This window comes from Carettochelys insculpta, chromosome 19, assembly GCF_033958435.1.
Source record: "Carettochelys insculpta isolate YL-2023 chromosome 19, ASM3395843v1, whole genome shotgun sequence".
Classification (NCBI taxonomy): domain Eukaryota; kingdom Metazoa; phylum Chordata; order Testudines; family Carettochelyidae; genus Carettochelys; species Carettochelys insculpta.
In genome coordinates, this window is record NC_134155.1 from 17,048,421 (window position 1) to 17,067,603 (window position 19,183).

Consider the following 19,183-nt stretch of genomic DNA (forward strand, 5'->3'; position numbering starts at 1 on the left):
TTCTGAAGTCATGCACCAGGACTTAACTGTGCTTGGTTCTGGACAAGCAGAATTATTTCTGTCCTCAAAAGGGTTTACAGACAGTTACTTTCAGAGGGAGTTGGACCGGACCAGACCAGATTAAGCCCCCTTAAATGATGAATATGCATTTACACGAGGGTTTAGTATGTTCTAACTAATCCACTTCTAGTTTGCACCTCTAGTACACTTTGTTGCATGCTCCCCTGTAGACAAGCTATCTGTAAAAAGATATAATTGGAGATACACCTCTCCTAGAACGGACCATGGAAGGTCATCTAGTCCAGTCCCCTGCCCTCTTGGCAGGACCGAGCACCATCCCTGACATCTGTATGCCCTAATCTCTAAATGGTCTCCTCAAGAATTGAGCTCACAAGCCTGGCTTTAGTAGGCCAATGCTCAAACCACTCACCTATTCCTCCCCCCTAAGAGGCATCATTTGGCCACCGGCAGGAAAAGGGCACACTGAGACAATAGGGGTCCACATAATAGAATCCTTAGGGCTAATTATCTTTAGGATTCTAACTTCTCCATTCGTCTCCCTGAATGCTGCCTTTTGCCCCAGGCTCTAACGTGCAGCATTACCCAGAATGGCTGAGCTTGGTATCATCTGTGCACTTCTTCTGCCTTACTCTCCTTGTGGGCGGTGAGTGGAGCTGCTGGTGAGATTTCCAAATGTGTTTAGCACCCACCTGTTTAGGCTCATAACTTGAGGCTCCTGTTTTTCAATCTCAGCCCAGACAGGCTGCCAGTGGAGTCAAATGTATGGGAATAGGGTGGATTTGGGAATCTTCCCAGCAGTATCTTTGCAATGCAGGTATGAGGGAATAAACACGTGACCGGGGCTTGAGGTAGTAAAAGACACAACCATCGTATCTCTAGATATGCCAGACCCAGAGGGGCATGACATCACCTACGCTGAGCACTGCAGTCCCTTTGGCAGCTGGCTGCTCCTTTCTTTCCCTACATAATATAACCTATCAAGTAATTGCTCAGTAAACTCTCCTGTAAACTGTGCGTCTGTCCATCCAACTGTTACCCTCATCTCAGCTGCTCTCTCTAGCTCCAGTTTTTGTAGGGTTGATCATTGCTCAGAACTGTCTGTTCAGCCAATGGGACTTGAGTGTAGGTTGGCTGGAACTCCCAAGTGCAGGCTCTTCAAAGCCCTGCAACAACATCAACCTCTCAGTTCCTTGTGGGTAAACAGAGCCCAGCAGCAAGGAACAACAGTCTGAGCCAGCCCCACCCCGCCTCGTAGGGATACTCTGCTGTGTTATACGACGTTTCCATGGCATTCAGCCAAAGGTGGCACAGCTAGGAAGGATGAAGAACAACAGATTCTGCCAACTCCAACTGAAGTGAAAATCCAAGAGGGGAATGAGTCATTATAGGGAAAGGTTTAAGGGGGACAAGAACCAGCTCTCCCTAGTCATACCAAATGACAAGCAGGCCTGCCGACAGGGGAGGAGGGGCAAAGGGGGTAGTTGCCCTGAGGCCCAGTGTTTCAAAGGGGCCTGGAGTGCCAGCTGTCATTGCTACCACGTTGCCAGGGGCCAGAGCGTCAGGCCCTTTGAAGTGCTAGAGCAGCACTACTCCACGTGGCTATAACAGGAGTGTGTGGCCCAGTGCCATGATCTGAGCTGTCTTAAGAGCTGACAGCCCTTGGCCTCACCTACTTCATTTGGTCTTGGCTCTGCCCTTTCCAGTGTGTGGAGCTGGGCACCCATCACACCTTGTTCTAGGGCCTGTGGTGGCTGTCAGCCTCACTGGTGACCACTCATAGCCTTTAAAGTCAGACTAGACCAGGGATGAGCAAGGCGGGCAGGGAGGGCGGGTGCAATTGCGGGGGTGTGAAATTTCGTAAGGGGGTGTGCAGCACGATTGGCTGCTGGGTCTCAGGCTCCTCCAGCTCATTCAAAATGTTGAATTGTGTTACCATTTTTATGTCTCTGTATCACATTTGCAGATCAGTTAATAAAGTTTTTACATTTTACTGGTTTATTTTCTTGCACATGCTAAAAGGTGTTTTTTTTTTAAATATGACCATAAATGACATTTCCGTTGGTTTGGATTACATTAGATAGGTGCGGGGGAGGGTTCTAATTGCAGGGGAAAAAATGGGGCCTAACAAAAAGATTGCTCACCTCTGGAATAGACCATTAAGACAGTATTGTAAGATCATAACCGTAGTAGTACATCGTCGTACTTAGGTGTCCCAGTCATAAATCAGGCCCCCATTGTGCCATGTGCTGTGCAAATGCAGCACTAAAAGGCACTACTTGCCCAGAGCTGTTAAAGTCTAAGGCAAGAGAAAGAGCCAGACTGGCGAGGAAACAATGAGCCAGCATGGGGCAGCAGGCGAGGAGGAGTGTCAGCACGCAGTCAACATAATGGGAAAAGTCTCTGGAGTCCAAACACCACAGAGCACTTACAGGAAGAACAGTTGTGTTGCAGACAGTTACTGCTACATTCAGTTACCATTTCCTCTCTTCCTGGTAGGAAAACCTGCCTTTACCATTCTCTAATGGTAATGAAGCATCAGGTGATCAAGACATTTTCATCCCGGAGCACAAAGATGTTTAAATTAATTAGGTGCTCAACTCCCCATGCAAGTCAATGGGAGTTTTAATGACAAATTCCCACAGGTCCTTTCATACTAAGTTACAGCAGTGTATTCACTCTGCTGGTGTGATGCAGGCTGATTGGGTGCCGTTGTCCACAACACTTTGTTGCCTACCCATGTGGAATTATTTATCTTGTTCAACAGTCAGTTGCAACAATGAAAGGGTTTGGAAACTACAGGGAAAGGAGCCTATATTGCTACCTTTTTGAAATGCTTTAACAGGTTTAGCAAGGGGCAGGGTTTTGTTCAGGAAAAAAGGTGGTGTTAGTTTGAGTGGAGCTGTACCAGTCCAGAGACCACACTAAAGTAATATTAATGCAATACACCGTCGGTGCTGTTGACTTAGAAAAGAAAAGTGAGGGACATTTAGCAGTATATATATATATATATATATATATATATATATATATATATATACATATATATATATATATATATATATACACACACACACATGGTGGAGGTTTGTAAACTTTTTTAGCTCTTGTGGCAGGAACAGTACATGTTTATACAGCACCTTGCTAGTCCATGACCGGGACACCTGCGGTCTGTGTTAAACATACATAAAACAGTAGTATAATAAAGCAGGAGCCAGCAACAGCTGACTGGGGTGCCAAGAATGGCATGTGAGCCAATTTTTATTGGCATGCAATGTGAGTGCTTACCCTTCCTCCCGCATGCAGCTGGGTGCCTGGTCAAAGTCATGCCAAATGTGGCCTAACAAAGGAAAAGCTAATGCTAACAACCACCATCTAAACAATGAAGCCCTGGGCCTTAATTTATTTACTAATGAAGCTGTTGTAAATAGGTCCATTAATGACTTTAGCAAGTATCACTGGCACTAGGACACTATGGGGGGGGGGGGCGGTGTCAAAAGGTCCAATTTCAGCCCCCTGCCTCAGAAAGATGGCTAACCCCTGTAATTAAAGGCTGGTTCAGATTTTTAAGTGAGCCAGGACCACTGACAGTCAATGGAATTTAGGCTCCGTTTGATAATTTTACTCAATGTGTCCACACTTGAATTTTCAGTCATGGTTTACCACATAGCAATAAACTTAATTTTGTAAACACAAATGTTTATTGTGCGAGGGAACACTGGGCTGTTGAAGGAGGGCAGCTAACATGCTACACGGCTAAATTCCCCTGTACATGCCTAGAATTGGCTATCTGCTTCCTGTCCGAAATGGTATCTAGCATTAAACGGGAGCATGTGGTTAAGCACACCAAACACTCGCATTCTGGCACTACCTTTGCTGGTGCAGCTATGCTGTAAGTCACATCTGTGTTAACCACTACTGAAAAGTCAAACAGGTACAGCACCCCCACCCCCAATCAATCACCCCACTGCACTGATGGTAATAACTCTGTTTCTGCTGTGTCTAAATACAGGGGAATGCTGCCATCTCCCAGCTACCTGCACAGAGTAAATGACAGCAGTGGCTGCCTTATTCATTGGTGTTCCATGTATGGTCACAGATAGTGCAGTTCATAGTTGCACTGTACTTTGCAAATGAATTGAAAAACAAGGGTATGAACAGTTCAGTTCCTTTGCTGCTCAATTGCAGCCTGCTCTGGTTTCAAACAGGCATGTTTCAACAATGTGCAGCAAGGGTATACAACTGGTCAGAACAGCACACCTGCAGCATGTGGTCTTACTGCCTGGAGGGGAATTTAGGAAGGCAGTGGTACCATTTAGGCAGGATGCCAGGGCACACGTCGTACCTTTTGGCTCCTGAATGACTGAAAGAGGCCTGAACCTTATGCCCCCATCAAGACCTTTTCAATAAAGGGCCTGTTTGAGCATGGGTTTTAAAATTTCTCCCTTGCCCACTAACTGGGTGCAATATTAACACGCAAAAAAAAAAAAAAAACAAACCCCACCCTCCAGACACTTCTTCCTTAGGCCCCTCCTGTTATGGAAAATGAGGACACAATACCACAGGTCCACTTGTAAGCCAGCAGCAGTCACACTGAGTGCAGCCAAGCACTGAGCCAACAGTCACAGGCCAGCAAACATCACCATGCAGCCAAGGTAACTATAGCTAAGCGTGCAGTGCCCTGCCAGCTGCTTATGGTCTACCTAGACTATCTTCCTATATGCCAGCCTGGGAACCGGAAAAGGTGGGACCTGACGACTCCCTGCCTGCACTGGGAGCGGCATTTCTTAGGTCACTTGCTCATCAGTGTTGTGGCTTTTACTGATGTGCCCATGAAAGCGCAGTGACAGCTGCACTGGGCCAAAAATGACGCGGGCTATGCTGGCTGTAGGGGCCCTAAAGCTGTGTGATGGAAGGTTACCCCCCATGGAAGGACGCTTGGATTGGCCTTTGCAATGCTGGTTTGCTAATTAACCAGCAGCAGGCTGTGACTGTTGCAGTGCAGCTGAGGACAGGCAGCTCCAGAGTGGAGGCTGAGGTGTGAAGATTCATTCAGCAGCCTCACTATAGGGTGGGATGGCTGCAATACATGCTTTTTTTTTTTTTTTTTTTTTTTTTTTTTTTTTTTTTCCCCAAAGCTTTACAAAAGCCCTTTGCTTAGCAGCCTGCTGTAGCAGCAGCGTGGATGAGTTCCCCAAGGGACTCATATGGCATTGCCTAAAGCAACCGTTACGCGGCGGGGGGGCGGGCTGCTTTTCTTCCCTTGCAACCATCAGCCCCCCCCCCGCCCCAAACCCGGCTAAGGGAATCCAAACCGACAGCGATTTTAGTTATATGCATATGCAAAAAAAAAAAAAAAAAACACCTTTGGGCACATATAAGAATATGTGTAGCCTATAAGGTCGTCATTAATATGTAACTGTGAATACACAGACATAAAACAGTAATATAGGTCAACATTTTGAATAAGCTGGATGAGGCCAAGCAGCTGATCATGCTACATCTTGCCATAGGAAATTTCACACTTGCCTGAGGGCACATGTGCATGCGCACACACACACACACACACACACACACACACACACACACACACACACACACACACACACACACACACACACACACACACACACACACACACACACACACATATGCGCTCTCTCTCTCTCGGTACATCCCTGGCCAAAAGGGTGCCCCAAAGCCATAATCAAGTGGAAAGGGCTAACGCAGTGGTTTGACCACTGACTTGCTAAACCCTGGTTTGTGAGCACACTCTTGGAGGAGGCCATTTAGGGAGCTGGGCCAAATAGCCCCCCCCCCCCCCCCCCAAAAAAAAAAAAAAAAAAAAAAATTTGTCAGGCATGGTGCTCGGTCCTTCTGTGATGGGCCGGGGGGGGGGGGGGGCCTCACCTCAATGCCCTCTGAAGGTCCTTTACAGCTCTATGAGCCAGGTCTAGCACCACCTAGTCGTATATGCATTTGCTCTTCCTTAGCATTCGGCACAGTGTGAACCAGGATTCCGCCCCCGCGCCCCCCCCCCCCCCCCCAAGGGAGCAGCTAATATGTTCCATATGGGGTGGGGGGAGGGGGGGAAAAACCCACTTGGTGCTCAGTTTTGGGGGGCAGGGGGCAGCTGCTGCCAGGATTTCAACCCCTTGCAGTGTCTAACAAGTGCTGTGATGGCTGATTACACAGCATGTTAAACAGTGCTCCGCCATGCCACCACCAGGCCCAGCGCTGTAGCTGCACGTGCGTGCAGTGCATTTAGTTTAAAAAAAAAAAAAAGCGCCTTGCAGACACAAACCACAACAGCGCAATAGTTTGCTGGGGGGCCGGGGGGGGGGGGGGGGGGAGATGCAATTTTGCGACACACGAGGTCCCAGCTTGATTTTTGGTAACTTTTTTTTTTAAATGGGACATTTTTGAAACAAAGTTGAACCATTGCATTTCAATGCAGTAAAAGCCTTTTGTTTATCTTAGGTTCAGTACTTTTTATAATTAAAGTTCAGGCTTGTGTGTTCTAGTGTAATAAGGTGGAGGTCAGGGCAAACTTTTACACCCTGGCACGGCTGGCATGAAAAGATGTCTCAAGGCCAGCTGCTGAAGCGCCCCCCCCCCCCCCCCCCCCCCCCCCCCCCCCCCCCCCCCCAGCTGCGCACTGCACCTTTCATTTCTGGCCCCACCCCAGAGCCACAGGAATGCCCCAAGTCTCTGCACCACTCTGTGGGATATCTGGCCTACCACTGACTTTCGGGGCCGGGGGGGGGGGAGGGGGGGGGCGCAGCTCAGCAGCACCTGACAGAAAAAGGGTTCCCCACGCTGGCTTTCTATGTCATCCTGTCTTCAGAGCAGGGGAATGGGTCCCTTCCAGTCCCACACTGTTTTACCAGAGGCTATTGACACAAACTACATCAGAAAGCATTCTCTGTGTACAGATGCTTCGGATCTTTCTGCACTGGCTTTTAATCAGATGACTGCAATTTCCCAGGAGGCAGTGGCTCTGTGGACAGGCAGGCCTGGGTAGAAATCCATTAAGCTAAGGATGCCTTCTTTACAACAGAAACTGCTAAATGAGAAGAAAATACTTTTCTTCCAGGTGTTGTTTCAAGGACCAAAGGCCTGCAATTATTTATCCAGCTCCTACAGCAAACTCTGCCGTGATAACTTTGCTGGGGAATAACTACAGAAGAGAAGCGAAGTCAGGGAAGCTGTAGCGGGGTGGGGTGGGGTGTGTGGCGGATGGACTCAGGGGGGGCTTGTCACTAGCACATCTTCTGCATGGCTGCAAGAATTTCACCCAATGTTTTTAATGGTTATGTATTAGTAATCCCACGGGCGCCCCCCCCCCCCGGCGGCGCCGTGTACTGCACTTCCAGCTACACGCCCCATAACTGCAGAGTTGGGGCTGGGCATGGGCTCAGTGTGCTGCTGTTCTGTCCGAGTGACGGAAACAAGACGATGTTGGTTTCCTTTCTGGCAAAACACACAGAGAGCTTATTAAAATGCAGTCGCCACCTCTGTTGTGCTGTGTTTTCACGCCCCTGGCACTATGGGACCTGCTGCATGTCCGGGACCCCTTGCCACAACAAAACAATATATGTTGCCTGCATGCCCTTAGATTGCAAATGCTCCATAGCAGAGACTGGCTCTTTATTATGTGCATGTACACTGTCTTGCACAACGGGGCCTCAGGACTATGAGCACCCTCTGTCATACACTGCTCTAACCACTGCAGAGTGCTGCCTTCATGATATAGAAATTCAAGATGGGGACCAAGCCTGTTACCTGTGAGCAGGATGTGTGTGACTAGGCTTTGAAGGCAGTGCCAGGGCCCTTGCTGGTGAGTCTATTTTGCCCCCCGGCTGCAGTGGTGCTCGCCGCCACAGCTTTGTGAAAGACATCATGACAGGCAGTGTTAAAACAAGACCAGGTCATTTATAGTTAGCTGGATACAGACCTGCCAGTCAGATGTGGAAAAGCAGCAGCTATTTTTGTATCAGCTGCTCACAAAAGGCACAGGCTAGCTCTGTCCCAATGTGCCCATCATATAACTGAGAGGTCTATGAAACCAAAACTGCTTATGAATGGAACAGTCACTGCAAATGCCAAGGGCAGGAACACGACAGAGAATAAGGCTCTGTACCCAGTTCAGTTCCAGGTCAGCCGAATTGTGGTGCACTGACTTGCTTTGTCTGTGAAGAGGACTTTTCATGCAATATACCATCAGGATAACCATGGATTTAGCATTGTAAAAACACCTTTCGCCGCAGACCCAGCTCCTGCCATGCAAGAGATGGGCAGGGAAAGGATAGAAACATCACAGCCAGCCACAGAACTTGGCAGCTGAGCTGCACTGGGATTTGGCTTGGGGTTAACATGGGCCTGGAAAAGCTCAGTGAGGGCTTTACATGTTCTAAGAGCTTCTTTGGTGTTTCTGGCTGAGGTGGCCATGGATGTGGTGAGAGAGCCAACAATTGCCAGTAGTGTAGGGTTTCCATGGGGTAGGTGGCGGGGGGGGTGGGGCGTTTGAGGGGCATAGTCCTAACACTGCCTCTTCACTGCAGTTTTGAACTGGGCCCTGAATCAGTGAGCTCAGACTTGTACTCACCTAGACAGCTCACAGTGACAATAAACATGGTAAGCTGATATTGCTTCCTAGGGCTACACCTACAGCCAATAGGAATGAGAGCGGTTACTTCCAACTTGCCCATGTAAAATGGATCTGTGGTTTGAGCTTCACCCTAGTGAACAGGTGTCCACCCCATTTAAACCATTATTCATCCAAACTGACATGGTCATTGCCCTTTGAACAGTGAATGGTAGTGTGGACGAGTGGGCTTATGGTTAACACTGCCCTGGAACTAAGGCGTCCTGCAGTCTACTTCCTGGGTCTGCCACAGAGTCCCTGTGTGGCCCTGTTCAAGTCACTTAATCACTCCATGCCTCAGTTTCCCCATCTCTATAATAGGAAATGCCAACTTTTCCTTTGAGGCTTTGCAATTGTAATTTGGAGCCGGCACTTACGCAGAGGTTGCACTGTGGGCCTGAATGGGATTGCTACTATAAACACAAAGACATAAACAAACCATTAACTAGGGAGTGTCTCTAAATGAGACCAGCTCTGTGCAACTCTTATTGCTGCTCCTTATGCAATGTAACCGGTTCTGTGGAAGATGCAGCCCTCATTTTCTTGGGTCAGTGATTGTAAAACACACACACACACACACCCATCCACGCACCCCCAATCAGATCCATTGCATTGCAAAAGCTTTATAGTCAATTCTTTAGGACAGGTATCTAACACGGTCATGGAAGAATCCTGTGAAACCTGCTCACTTTTCTTTTTTTAGTCCCCTAAAAGATGTAGGTTAAACTGCTGTTACAAACACTTTTGCCCAGATGAGATAGGGGCGGGAAAAGGCCTAGGGTAGTAGCTTTTAAAAAGTGTCATGCCAGGAAAACCTGGCTTGAATAAACTGACGGAGTCTGATTAAACATTTAAACCTTGCGTTTCTCAAACAGATTCCTTTAGAGATGAAGTTGATTCTCCCTGGGCTTGCGTGGCTGGCCTACCTGCCCAAATTCCTGCGAGGCCAACACAAAATCAACTCATTGGAGAAACCAATGATGCAGTTGTGTCTTTCTTAGATTTCCAGTGGGGCGGGGGGGGGGGGGGGGGGCGGGGAGGGGTGGTTCTGGCAGGCTGTACAGTTGAAGTCACTGAAATGATGGGCACTGTGTTGATTTTGGGCTGAAGATCAGTGATTTGCTTAATATCAAAACACCACAGTTTTGCACATCTATTGCTCCTTTCAATAGCGGAGCATAAAGCTCTGATGAATTAAGTCTGATAACACTCTTGCAAGGTTGGGAAGCCAGCTGTGTGACTTTGGCTGCATCTACACTATGAGCTATATTTGATTTTCTTAACCTTGTTATGATGAATTCGAATCGTGGCCACAAAGCTTCTTGCAATTCGCCCCACCTTTTTTCCATAGTGACTTTCCACATCCCCAGTGCCCTGTGAGCAGTGCATTGTCGGTACCTCTCCCACAGGGCCTTAGCCTAAGTTGCTTGTGGGCATTTCATGTTTGAATCCCAGAATGCAAAGCACTGTCTCAGAATGCAGCGCACCAGTAACTGTGCAAAAAATGAACTGGCACTTGTGTCATTTCCTGCTGCACATGCCAGTGCAAGACTGAAGCCCCAAATGCTTCAACTCATAACACACAGAGTTTCAGCAACCATGCTGGCTGTCATGCAATTTTTGCCTTCAGTTACAAAGTTCAGTGATGGTTCACTATCATAACAATGCTGGTGACAATGATGGCTTGGTGGAACAAATCTCCCAACGGTCCAAGCACTCAGAGCTGCTGGCTGGCCTGGATGTGTTGGTGACAGGGGAGCAGCAGTTTTGAACTCGTGAGACCAGCACACACTGGTGGGACCACATCATTTTGGAGTCCTGGGACGACCAGCAGTGGGTGCAGAACTTTCAAATGTGCAAGTCCACTTTTATGGAACTTTGTGATGTGCTGGTCCCTGCCCTGAAGCGCAGCAACAGAAGCATGAGGGTGGCTTTAATAGTTCAGAAGTGAGTGGCAATCGCACTGTGGAAGTTTGTAATGCCCGACAGTTACTGGTCAGTGGCAAATCAATTCAGGGTGGGCAGATTGGGAGTGGGGGGGTCCGTGGTGATGCAGGTGGCCCATGCAATCTGTTGGCATCTCCTCAGGAAGACCATGACTCTGGGAGATATACAGGCTCCAGTGGATGCCTTTGCTGCCCAGGGGTTTCCTAACTGCAGTGCGGTGATACATGGTAAACACATCCCCATCATGGCCTTTGACCACCTGGCATCTGCATATACAAACCAAAAGGGGTACTTCTCAATCATGTTGCAGGGCTTGGTAGGCCACAAAGGTCATTTTACCGCCATCAACGTTGGCTGGTCAGGGAGGGTCCATGATACACGCATCCTCTGAAATTTTGGCTTGTACAGAAAGCTCCTGGATGGGACTTTTTTCACGGATTGGAAAATCCTGATTGGTGATGTGGTGCTGCCTATTGTTATATTGGGTGACCCTGCTTACTGTCTGCCCCCCTGCCTTATGAAGCGCTGTTCAGGAGCCCTGGACCCCAGCAAGAAAAACTTCAATCACAGACTCAGCAGGTGCAGAATGTACCTTTGGCTGTTTAAAAGTGAGATTCAGATGCTCACCCTGAATTCCATAGCAGGACCTTCACAAGTGTTGTAATTAAGATCAGGTCCCATTGTGGGGGTCACTCCCCATAAGCATGTGCAGCTGTTCATAATAGCAGCAGATCCGTGGAGGTGCCCTGATCGCTGATTGGCTTCCTGGACTTTTTGACAGGCCTGTGGGAGTTCTTTCACCTGGCATAGTCTGTCTAGGGTATGTTTATGCCAGATCCCCTTTCTTTCTGTCAGCTGTCCTTCCACACAGTAACTAAAGCTGTCTATACTACAGTGAGCTGTCAACAGAAGTTAGTTAGAAGATATCACCTGGCAAAACTTCTGTCGACAGATCATGCCCACCATAAAAGTGGATCAAAAGAGAAATCCACTCTGTCAACAGAGAGCAGTCAGATTGCCCAGCCATTCTCTCGCCAGAACAGCGAGCCCCCCAAGAGTCTACCTGATTTTTTTGTTTACAGAAACTGTCGACAAAGATGTTCTTCCTCATCGCAGAGTGGCAGAATGCTGTCGGCAGAAGTGCCGAGGTTTGTCAACAGCCTGTTGACAAAACACATTTTGTGTGTAGACAGACGCTCCACTAGTTTTGTCGCCAAAACCCCAGTTTTAGCAGCAAAACTCTTTAGTGTAGGCCTAGCCAAAGGGTATATCTACACGACCATGTTTTGTTGACAAAACTTATGTCGACACTCAAAAGTTGACAGAACAAAAGTTGCTGCAGGGTGTTCACACTTGCTACCTCTGTCAACAAATCAGGTCCACAGTGACGGCACCATCATTGACAATGTGAGCAATGGATTGTGGGTATGGATCGCGCAGTGTAATTTTGGAGAAGGTGAAGTTGACCCCTGTGCATCTTGGGAGTCCCACCGAGGTTTCTGCTGGGAGCTCTCCGTGCCGAGGACGGTCAAAGCAGCATAGGAGCCTGCCTGCTGCTGCATTCCTAATGCAGAGCAGAACAGGAGCAGTACAATGAGATCTTACTTTGTTCCCCAACCGTGAGATACTTCTCAGTGCTTTGATATCTGAAGAGTTGATATCTGAAGAAGTGGGTCTTACCAACAAAAACTCATTATCTAACAAATAAATTTCTTCGTGTTCAAGGTGCTACAGGACTGTTTATTTTTTCTCGGAGCTTTGACAGAGGAAGGGAACATGCTTGCAGGGCAGCAGAGATCAAAACACTGAGCAGCGTGATCAGGGCAGGCATTGTGGGACACTGGCGGAGGCCAGGTCTGTCCATAAAACAAACAGCAGAGCCAGCACTGGCTCTTTGTTGACAATTAAGGGAGGGGAGAAGAAATCTGTCTCTCATTAGTGTGGAAGATTTTTGTTGCTGAAACTGGGTATTTCTTCCCACAAATGTCACATTGCAGTGTGAGCGCTCTCACTGTTTTGTTGCCAAAGGGCAATTTTTGGCAACAAAACTTGGTTCTATAGACCATCCTCAGCTGGCTGGTTTTCAGTATTCTTCTATTATCCTCTACCGTCTCAGGAAGCATCAACCTTTTGAACATGTTGGATAACAGCATAATGAAATAGGAAAGATTTTACCTGTTGGAGGAACCCAGGTGTTGGAAAGGTTAAACCCCCTTTCCCCCAATGACTGATGGCGTAAGCCTGTTCAGGAACACAGCTGGCTGTATAATTAACAATGTAGTCTCACAGCAGGGAGCTGAGTTGTACAAAGGAAGGAATCTCTGCACCACTCTGTCCTTGGAAGTAGCAAATTAAAGAGCCATAAATATACCTGCAGTAAAGTGGGGATGGGGGGAGCAGCAGGGAAGGCACATGTGGAGCATCTTAAATTAGAACAAAAATAGCTTACTTGATTTGCATTGATTAGCGAGAGTCATTTGCCTTTCAAATAATGCTGTGCTGTTAGCTTTGGATTAACATTGAGTGAAAACTCTCCAGGATAGGGAATAATTCCCTCTGTGCATGTACAGTTTCGCACACAACAGGACCCCAAAGGGGAGCCTATACAGACAGGATGGGATCCCCCAAAACAAAATGGAACCAGAGTGCTGGCACTTAAAGAGGTTGTCGAGCAATTTTTAAAATAAGAGCTGGGATGGTGGGAGGAAGCTGACAGGTGCAGAAAAACATGTGGTCTGGCTAGAGACATCCCTTGGGGAGGATCTATTAATGAAGATTCTCTTACATTCTAGTAGGGAGGAAAAGATGGAAAATAAAAATATACAGACAAGATATGATCAAAAATAGTCAAATGACAGAGAGTCCCATTCAATTACATCAGGTAGTGGCAGATGACTAACACGTGACAAGTTTTGTAAGTGCTTATATACCAATGCCAGAAGTCTAAAAATAATACGATGACTGAACTACAGTGCTTTGTATTAAATGATAGTAAAACAGTAGGCATCACAGAACTTGGTGGAACAAAGATATTAATGGGTCACAGTAATATCATGGCTCAAATTATATTGGAAGAACAGAACAGGTCGTGCAGTGGAGGAGTGACACTATATGTGAGAGAAAGCATAGAATCAAATGAAGTAAAAATCTTAAATGAACCAAACTATACCACAGACTCTATGGATAGTAATTCCACGTTCTAATAATAAAAATATAGCAACAGAGATATAGTACTGACCACCTGACCAGGAAGGTGATAGTGACCATGAAATGCTCAGAGAGAATAGAGAGATTATTAAAATAAAAAAACTCAATAATCATGGGGAATTTCAACTATCCCTGTATTGAGTGAAACAAGAAGTTGTTCTGTGGCACCTTTTAGATTGACTGTTTTACTGGAGCATAAACTTTGGTGTGCAAAGGTGAGGCATCTGACAAAGTGGACGTGTTCCCACCAAAGCTTATGCTCCAATAAATCTGTTAGTCAATAAGGTGCCACAGGACTTCCTGTTGTTTTTGCAGAACATGGCTACACCTTTGACATGTGTATGGACTGAGTACGTCACCTCAGAATGGGATGAAGAGAGAAAATTTTTTGACACATTAAATGACTATATTTTGGAGCAGCTGTTCCTGAAAGCCACAAGAGTAAAGACAATTCTTGACTTATTTCTAAGTGACACACAGGATCTGGTTCAAGAGGTGAATATAGCTGCACTGCTTGGTAATAATAACCACAATATAATTAAAATTAACACCACTGTACCAGAAAAAAAAAACAGCAGCAGCCCAGCACTGAAGCATTTAATTTTATGGAGCAGACTTACTCAAAAATGAGAAGGTTAGTTTAACAAGAATATAAAAGGTACAATGTCAAAAGGGAGCTCTCTGCAAGCTCGAGGGAAACTTTTTGATGACACCATAATAGAGGCTCAACCCCAAATTAAAAAAAAAAGTAGTGAAAGGAAATAGGCATCATTTAGAAAGTAGAAGTTAAATTCTAGTGCAGAAGGAGCATAAACTCTGGCAAATTAAATGAAAAAATATAATTAGGAAGGCAAAAAAAAAAAGAATTTGAATACCTGGCCAAAGATTCAAAAAGTAATATCTTTAAAAAAAAAAAAAAAGTACATTAGAAGCTGAATGCCTGCTAAACAGCCAGTGGATGATCAAAATGCAAAAAGAGCATGCAAGGATGTTACAGCCATTGCAGAGAAACGAAATGAATTCTTTGGTTTTGAACCTGAGCCTTTGCTTTAGGTAACAAAGCTGAGGAACTGTCCCAGACTTAAGTGCCATTAGAATAGGACTAATGGCATTCACAGAGAGTTCTGAAGGAACTCACATGTGAACTTGCAGCACTACTAAATGTCATCTGTAGCCTATCATTTAAATCAGCTTCTGTACCAAATGAGTGAAAGATAATTAATGTGATGCCGATTTTGAAAAAGGACTCCAGAGGCGATCCTGACAATTACACTTTGGTGAGCCTGACTTCAGTACAAGGCACACTGGTTGAACTTGTAGTTAAAGAACAATGTTGTCAAATAAATAGGTGCATAACCTTTGTTGGGGAAACATCAACTTGCTTTTGTAAAGGGAAATAATTCGTCACCAATATACTAGAATTCTTTCATGGTGTCAACAAGCATGTGGACAAGGCATCCAGTATATACAATATACTGAGATTTTCAGAAAGCCTTTGAAAATGTCCCTGACTAAAGGCTCTTAAGCAAAGTAAGATGCCATAGAATAAAAGAGAATGTCCTCTCATGAACTGATTAAAAGAAAGGAAACATGGGGTGGGTCTAAATTGTGATTTTTCAGAATGAAGAGAGGTAATAACGTATGTTAGATTCAGTGACGACAGTAAAGTAAATGAAGATTTACTCTTTGCAAAGAAATTACAGGGGCGAGTAAAACTAAGGCTCTTTTTGATATAACTGATAGCTTATGAAGTCAAATCTCTTACAGTGGTCGAACTGCATGGGTATATGCACTGACGGAGCATGTTCTACAGCAGGCTGTGATAGAGGATGTCAAACATTAATATGCCAAAAATCTGATGATGTTCGGACACACTGTATGATTCATAGGCAAGTTCTCGCTTTGAAAGATTTAAGCCCAGCATTGGCAAATGTTCTACAAGCAACCATAAATGTTCTGAACTATATGAAAACCAGGCCTATGTAAACAAGGACATTTGCAAGGTTTTGCAGACAGCTGGGCGCTGAACACATGGTCTTGCTGTTTTACTGTGAGTCAGGCTGGTTGTCTCAGGGAAATGTTGTAACATGTGTTTTCGAACTAAGGAATGAACTTCACCAGTATTTAATTGAGGAAAGGTATCGTAGTGCATACGTTTATCAACTGTGCGTTCAATATGCATTTAGCATATTTAAGTGACATATTCAATAAGTTGAACACTCAATACCGCACTGGAAGGTGGTAAACATAATATTCTTGAACTCAATGACACATTGAAAGCGTTTATTAGGAAAGTTGAACTGTGGCAGAGGAAAATGGAAAATTCAAATTTAGACGTTTCCAACTTTAAAACAATTTATTGAAAGCAATAACACACATATTCGTGAAGATGTGAAATTTTGTATTTTAAATCACCTTTCTTAAAAATTTCACTTTAAGAACTATTTCTCAGATACGGATAAGGAACCCATTCAATGTTAAACTAATAGCTGGTACACTCACTACTACGGAGGAGGAGCAAATCATTGATATCTCTTCTGTCACTGCTTTAAAAATAAAATTCTCAACAGTGTCTCTCTCTCTGAATTGTGGCTCAGTGTGCAAAATGAGTACAAAGAATTAAGTGAGAAGGCTATGAACATTCTGATCCTGTTTGCAACATCTTATTTGTGTGCATCAGGGTTTTCTGCCGTTGCTGCTATAGAAAGCAAATATCAATCAAAAGTAAATGTGGAACAAGAAATGAGAGTGGCTATCTTGACAATGAAACCCAGATTTCAAAAATTATGGAACAATAAACAAGCTCATCCTTCACATTAAACAATATGAGAGAGGTAACCAAGTTAGCCTGTATCTTCAAAAGCAACAAGAAGTCCTGTGGCACCCACGAAAGCTTATGCTCCAAAATATCTGTTAGTCTATAAGGTGCCACAGGACTCTTGTTGTTATTAAACAATATGATTCCAAATTTGACTTTTTTGTCTATTTCCAATAAAAAATTAGTTCTCAAAAGTTATTGACATATATTTCTTGTCCAAGCCCAATCCCAATAAAATGATTAGCTTTACTTGTGGAGCAATGAGGGTGGGGGGGAGCACACAAATTCATTAGTATTTTAGAGGGGTCATGGTATCACAAAGTTTGAGAACCCCTGGGAAACAGAACAATTTCAGTTTCAGGAGACATTAATAAGACTGGGACTTTTCAGTTTGGAAAAAAGATGACAAAGGGGGGATATAATTGAGGTCTATAAAATCATGACTGGTGTAGAGACAATAGATAAGGAAATACAGTTTACTCCTTCTCATGGTATAAGAATTAGGGGCCATCAAATGAAATTAATAGGCAGTGGCTTAAAACAAAATGAAGTATTTCTTCACACGATGTACGGTCAAACCTGTGGAACTCTGCCACAGTATGTGAAGGCCAAGACTATAACAGAAGTACCATGCAGCAGATATTGGCACTAAGACTGATAGCACAGAAAGCTCGACGAAAGAACAAAAATGTACACACTTGCTTCATCGATTTTGAAAAGGCATTTGACAGTACAGACCAGAAAGTGACTTGGGCAGTGTTGGAGTCATATGGAATGGATAGCAGACTGATACGGTTGTTGAAGGATATCAATGACAATGAGGAGGCAGCAGTGAGAACGTGCAGGGAGTTGGGAAGTGGGTTTAAAACAAGTAGAGGTATGAGACAAGGAGATCCAATATCGCCAAGTATCTTCATTGCACATCTGGAGAATGCGATGGACAAGACCAAGGAAGAGGTAGAAAGGATATTTCTGCACAGGAAAAGAATTAACAGCTTGATGTTCGTGGATGATATAATCATCATTGAGGAAGAAGAGAAGAAGCTAGTGAAAATGGTGCAGGTGTTAAACGAAGAAGGGAGGCGGTATGGACTGAGTATGAACATCAGTAAAACAAAAAGAGTGGTATTTGGAGATAAGGAAATAGGAAGGAAGATCAGCGTGGATGGTGTTGAACTAGAAAATGTAGAGAAGTTCACATAGCTGGGGAGCAACATAACGTATGATCTAGACTGTAAGGAGAAAACAGCGACTAGAACAGCGAAAGCAAGAGAGTTTGAAGGTGATGGATAAGATCTGGAAAAGCAAAGCAATCAGCTTAAGAACGAAGCTGAGCGTCTTAAAAACGTGTGTATTCAGCAGCATGTTGTACAGATGTGAGATATGGGTGGTAACAGAGGACCCGAAAAGAAAAATATTGGCTTTCAAAAGGAGTTATGGAAAGATTCTGAGAATAGAATGGATGCAGAAGGTCACCACTGAGGAATTATATAGGAAGATACAGCCGAAAGAGAACCTGCTGCAGAAGGTTATAAAACGGAAGCTACAACTACTTGGACATATTTGCAGAATAAATGACAAATGAAAAATCAAGACCCTGATATTCGGCATAATGGACGGTTGAAATAAGAGAGACAGATCCCATAGAAAATGGGTAGATGATATAGTAGATTGGTGCAGAGCTAGTCTACAGAAACTAAGCCACTCCGCATGGGACAGGGAAAGCTGGAAGGAAATAGTGAGAGAGGCATCAGACACTAACGGGCGCTGAGCCCATGGTTATTGATGATGATAGTGATGAAGACTATAAACAGGGTTCAAAATGCACTAAATTACTTAGGCAAACCATCATGTTAAGGACCCATTTACAAATGCTTCACTGTTTATTCAATGGGGACCAAAAATGCCTGTTTTGTAACATCCAATTGTAAATCATGTTGCAGGAGAGACAAGGGTGTTGCCTTTCTTGTGAATTTCAACTGGAACCTCCAAACTCCTCAAAGCTTCACCCTTGCCTGGAACAGTAAGTTGTAGTGGGAGCTTTCCTTGATAGCTCTGCAAGACAGATGGTAAACTAAACCACTACACCCTACATGGCGTCTAGAACGATTGTCTTCCTGAACAATGGCAGCTTCTTACCTGGTAACGGAAAGCGACTCCATCCCATAGTCTTCTAATCTCAGAAGAGACAAGACAGACCAGGACAGGAACAGGGCAATGAACTACCTGCCAATGACCACAGCAAAGGCAGCCAGCCGGGATGCGGGGTTGAAGGATGGTGCTGTTACCATAATGGATTTCATCCTGGGGGGAACAACAAGAAGTCTTGTGGCACCTTATAGACTAACAGATATTTTGACGCATAAGCTTTCATGGGTAAAGACCCGCTTCGTCAGATGCATGAGTCACCTGCATAAAGCAGGTCTTTGCCCATGAAAGCTTATGCTCCAAAATATCTGTTAGTCTGTAAGGTGCCACAGGCCTTCTTGTTGTTCTTGGAGATACAGACTAACACGGCTTCCTCTCTGCCACTTGTCATCTTGAGG

General features: G+C 45.0%; 1 protein-coding gene across 1 annotated transcript in view; it reads left to right on the plus strand.

Annotated features, from left to right (window-relative positions):
* Positions 1–19,183, plus strand: part of RCC1L (RCC1 like) — a 59,715-nt gene that overhangs the window by 30,037 nt on the left and 10,495 nt on the right. The window lies entirely within an intron of this gene.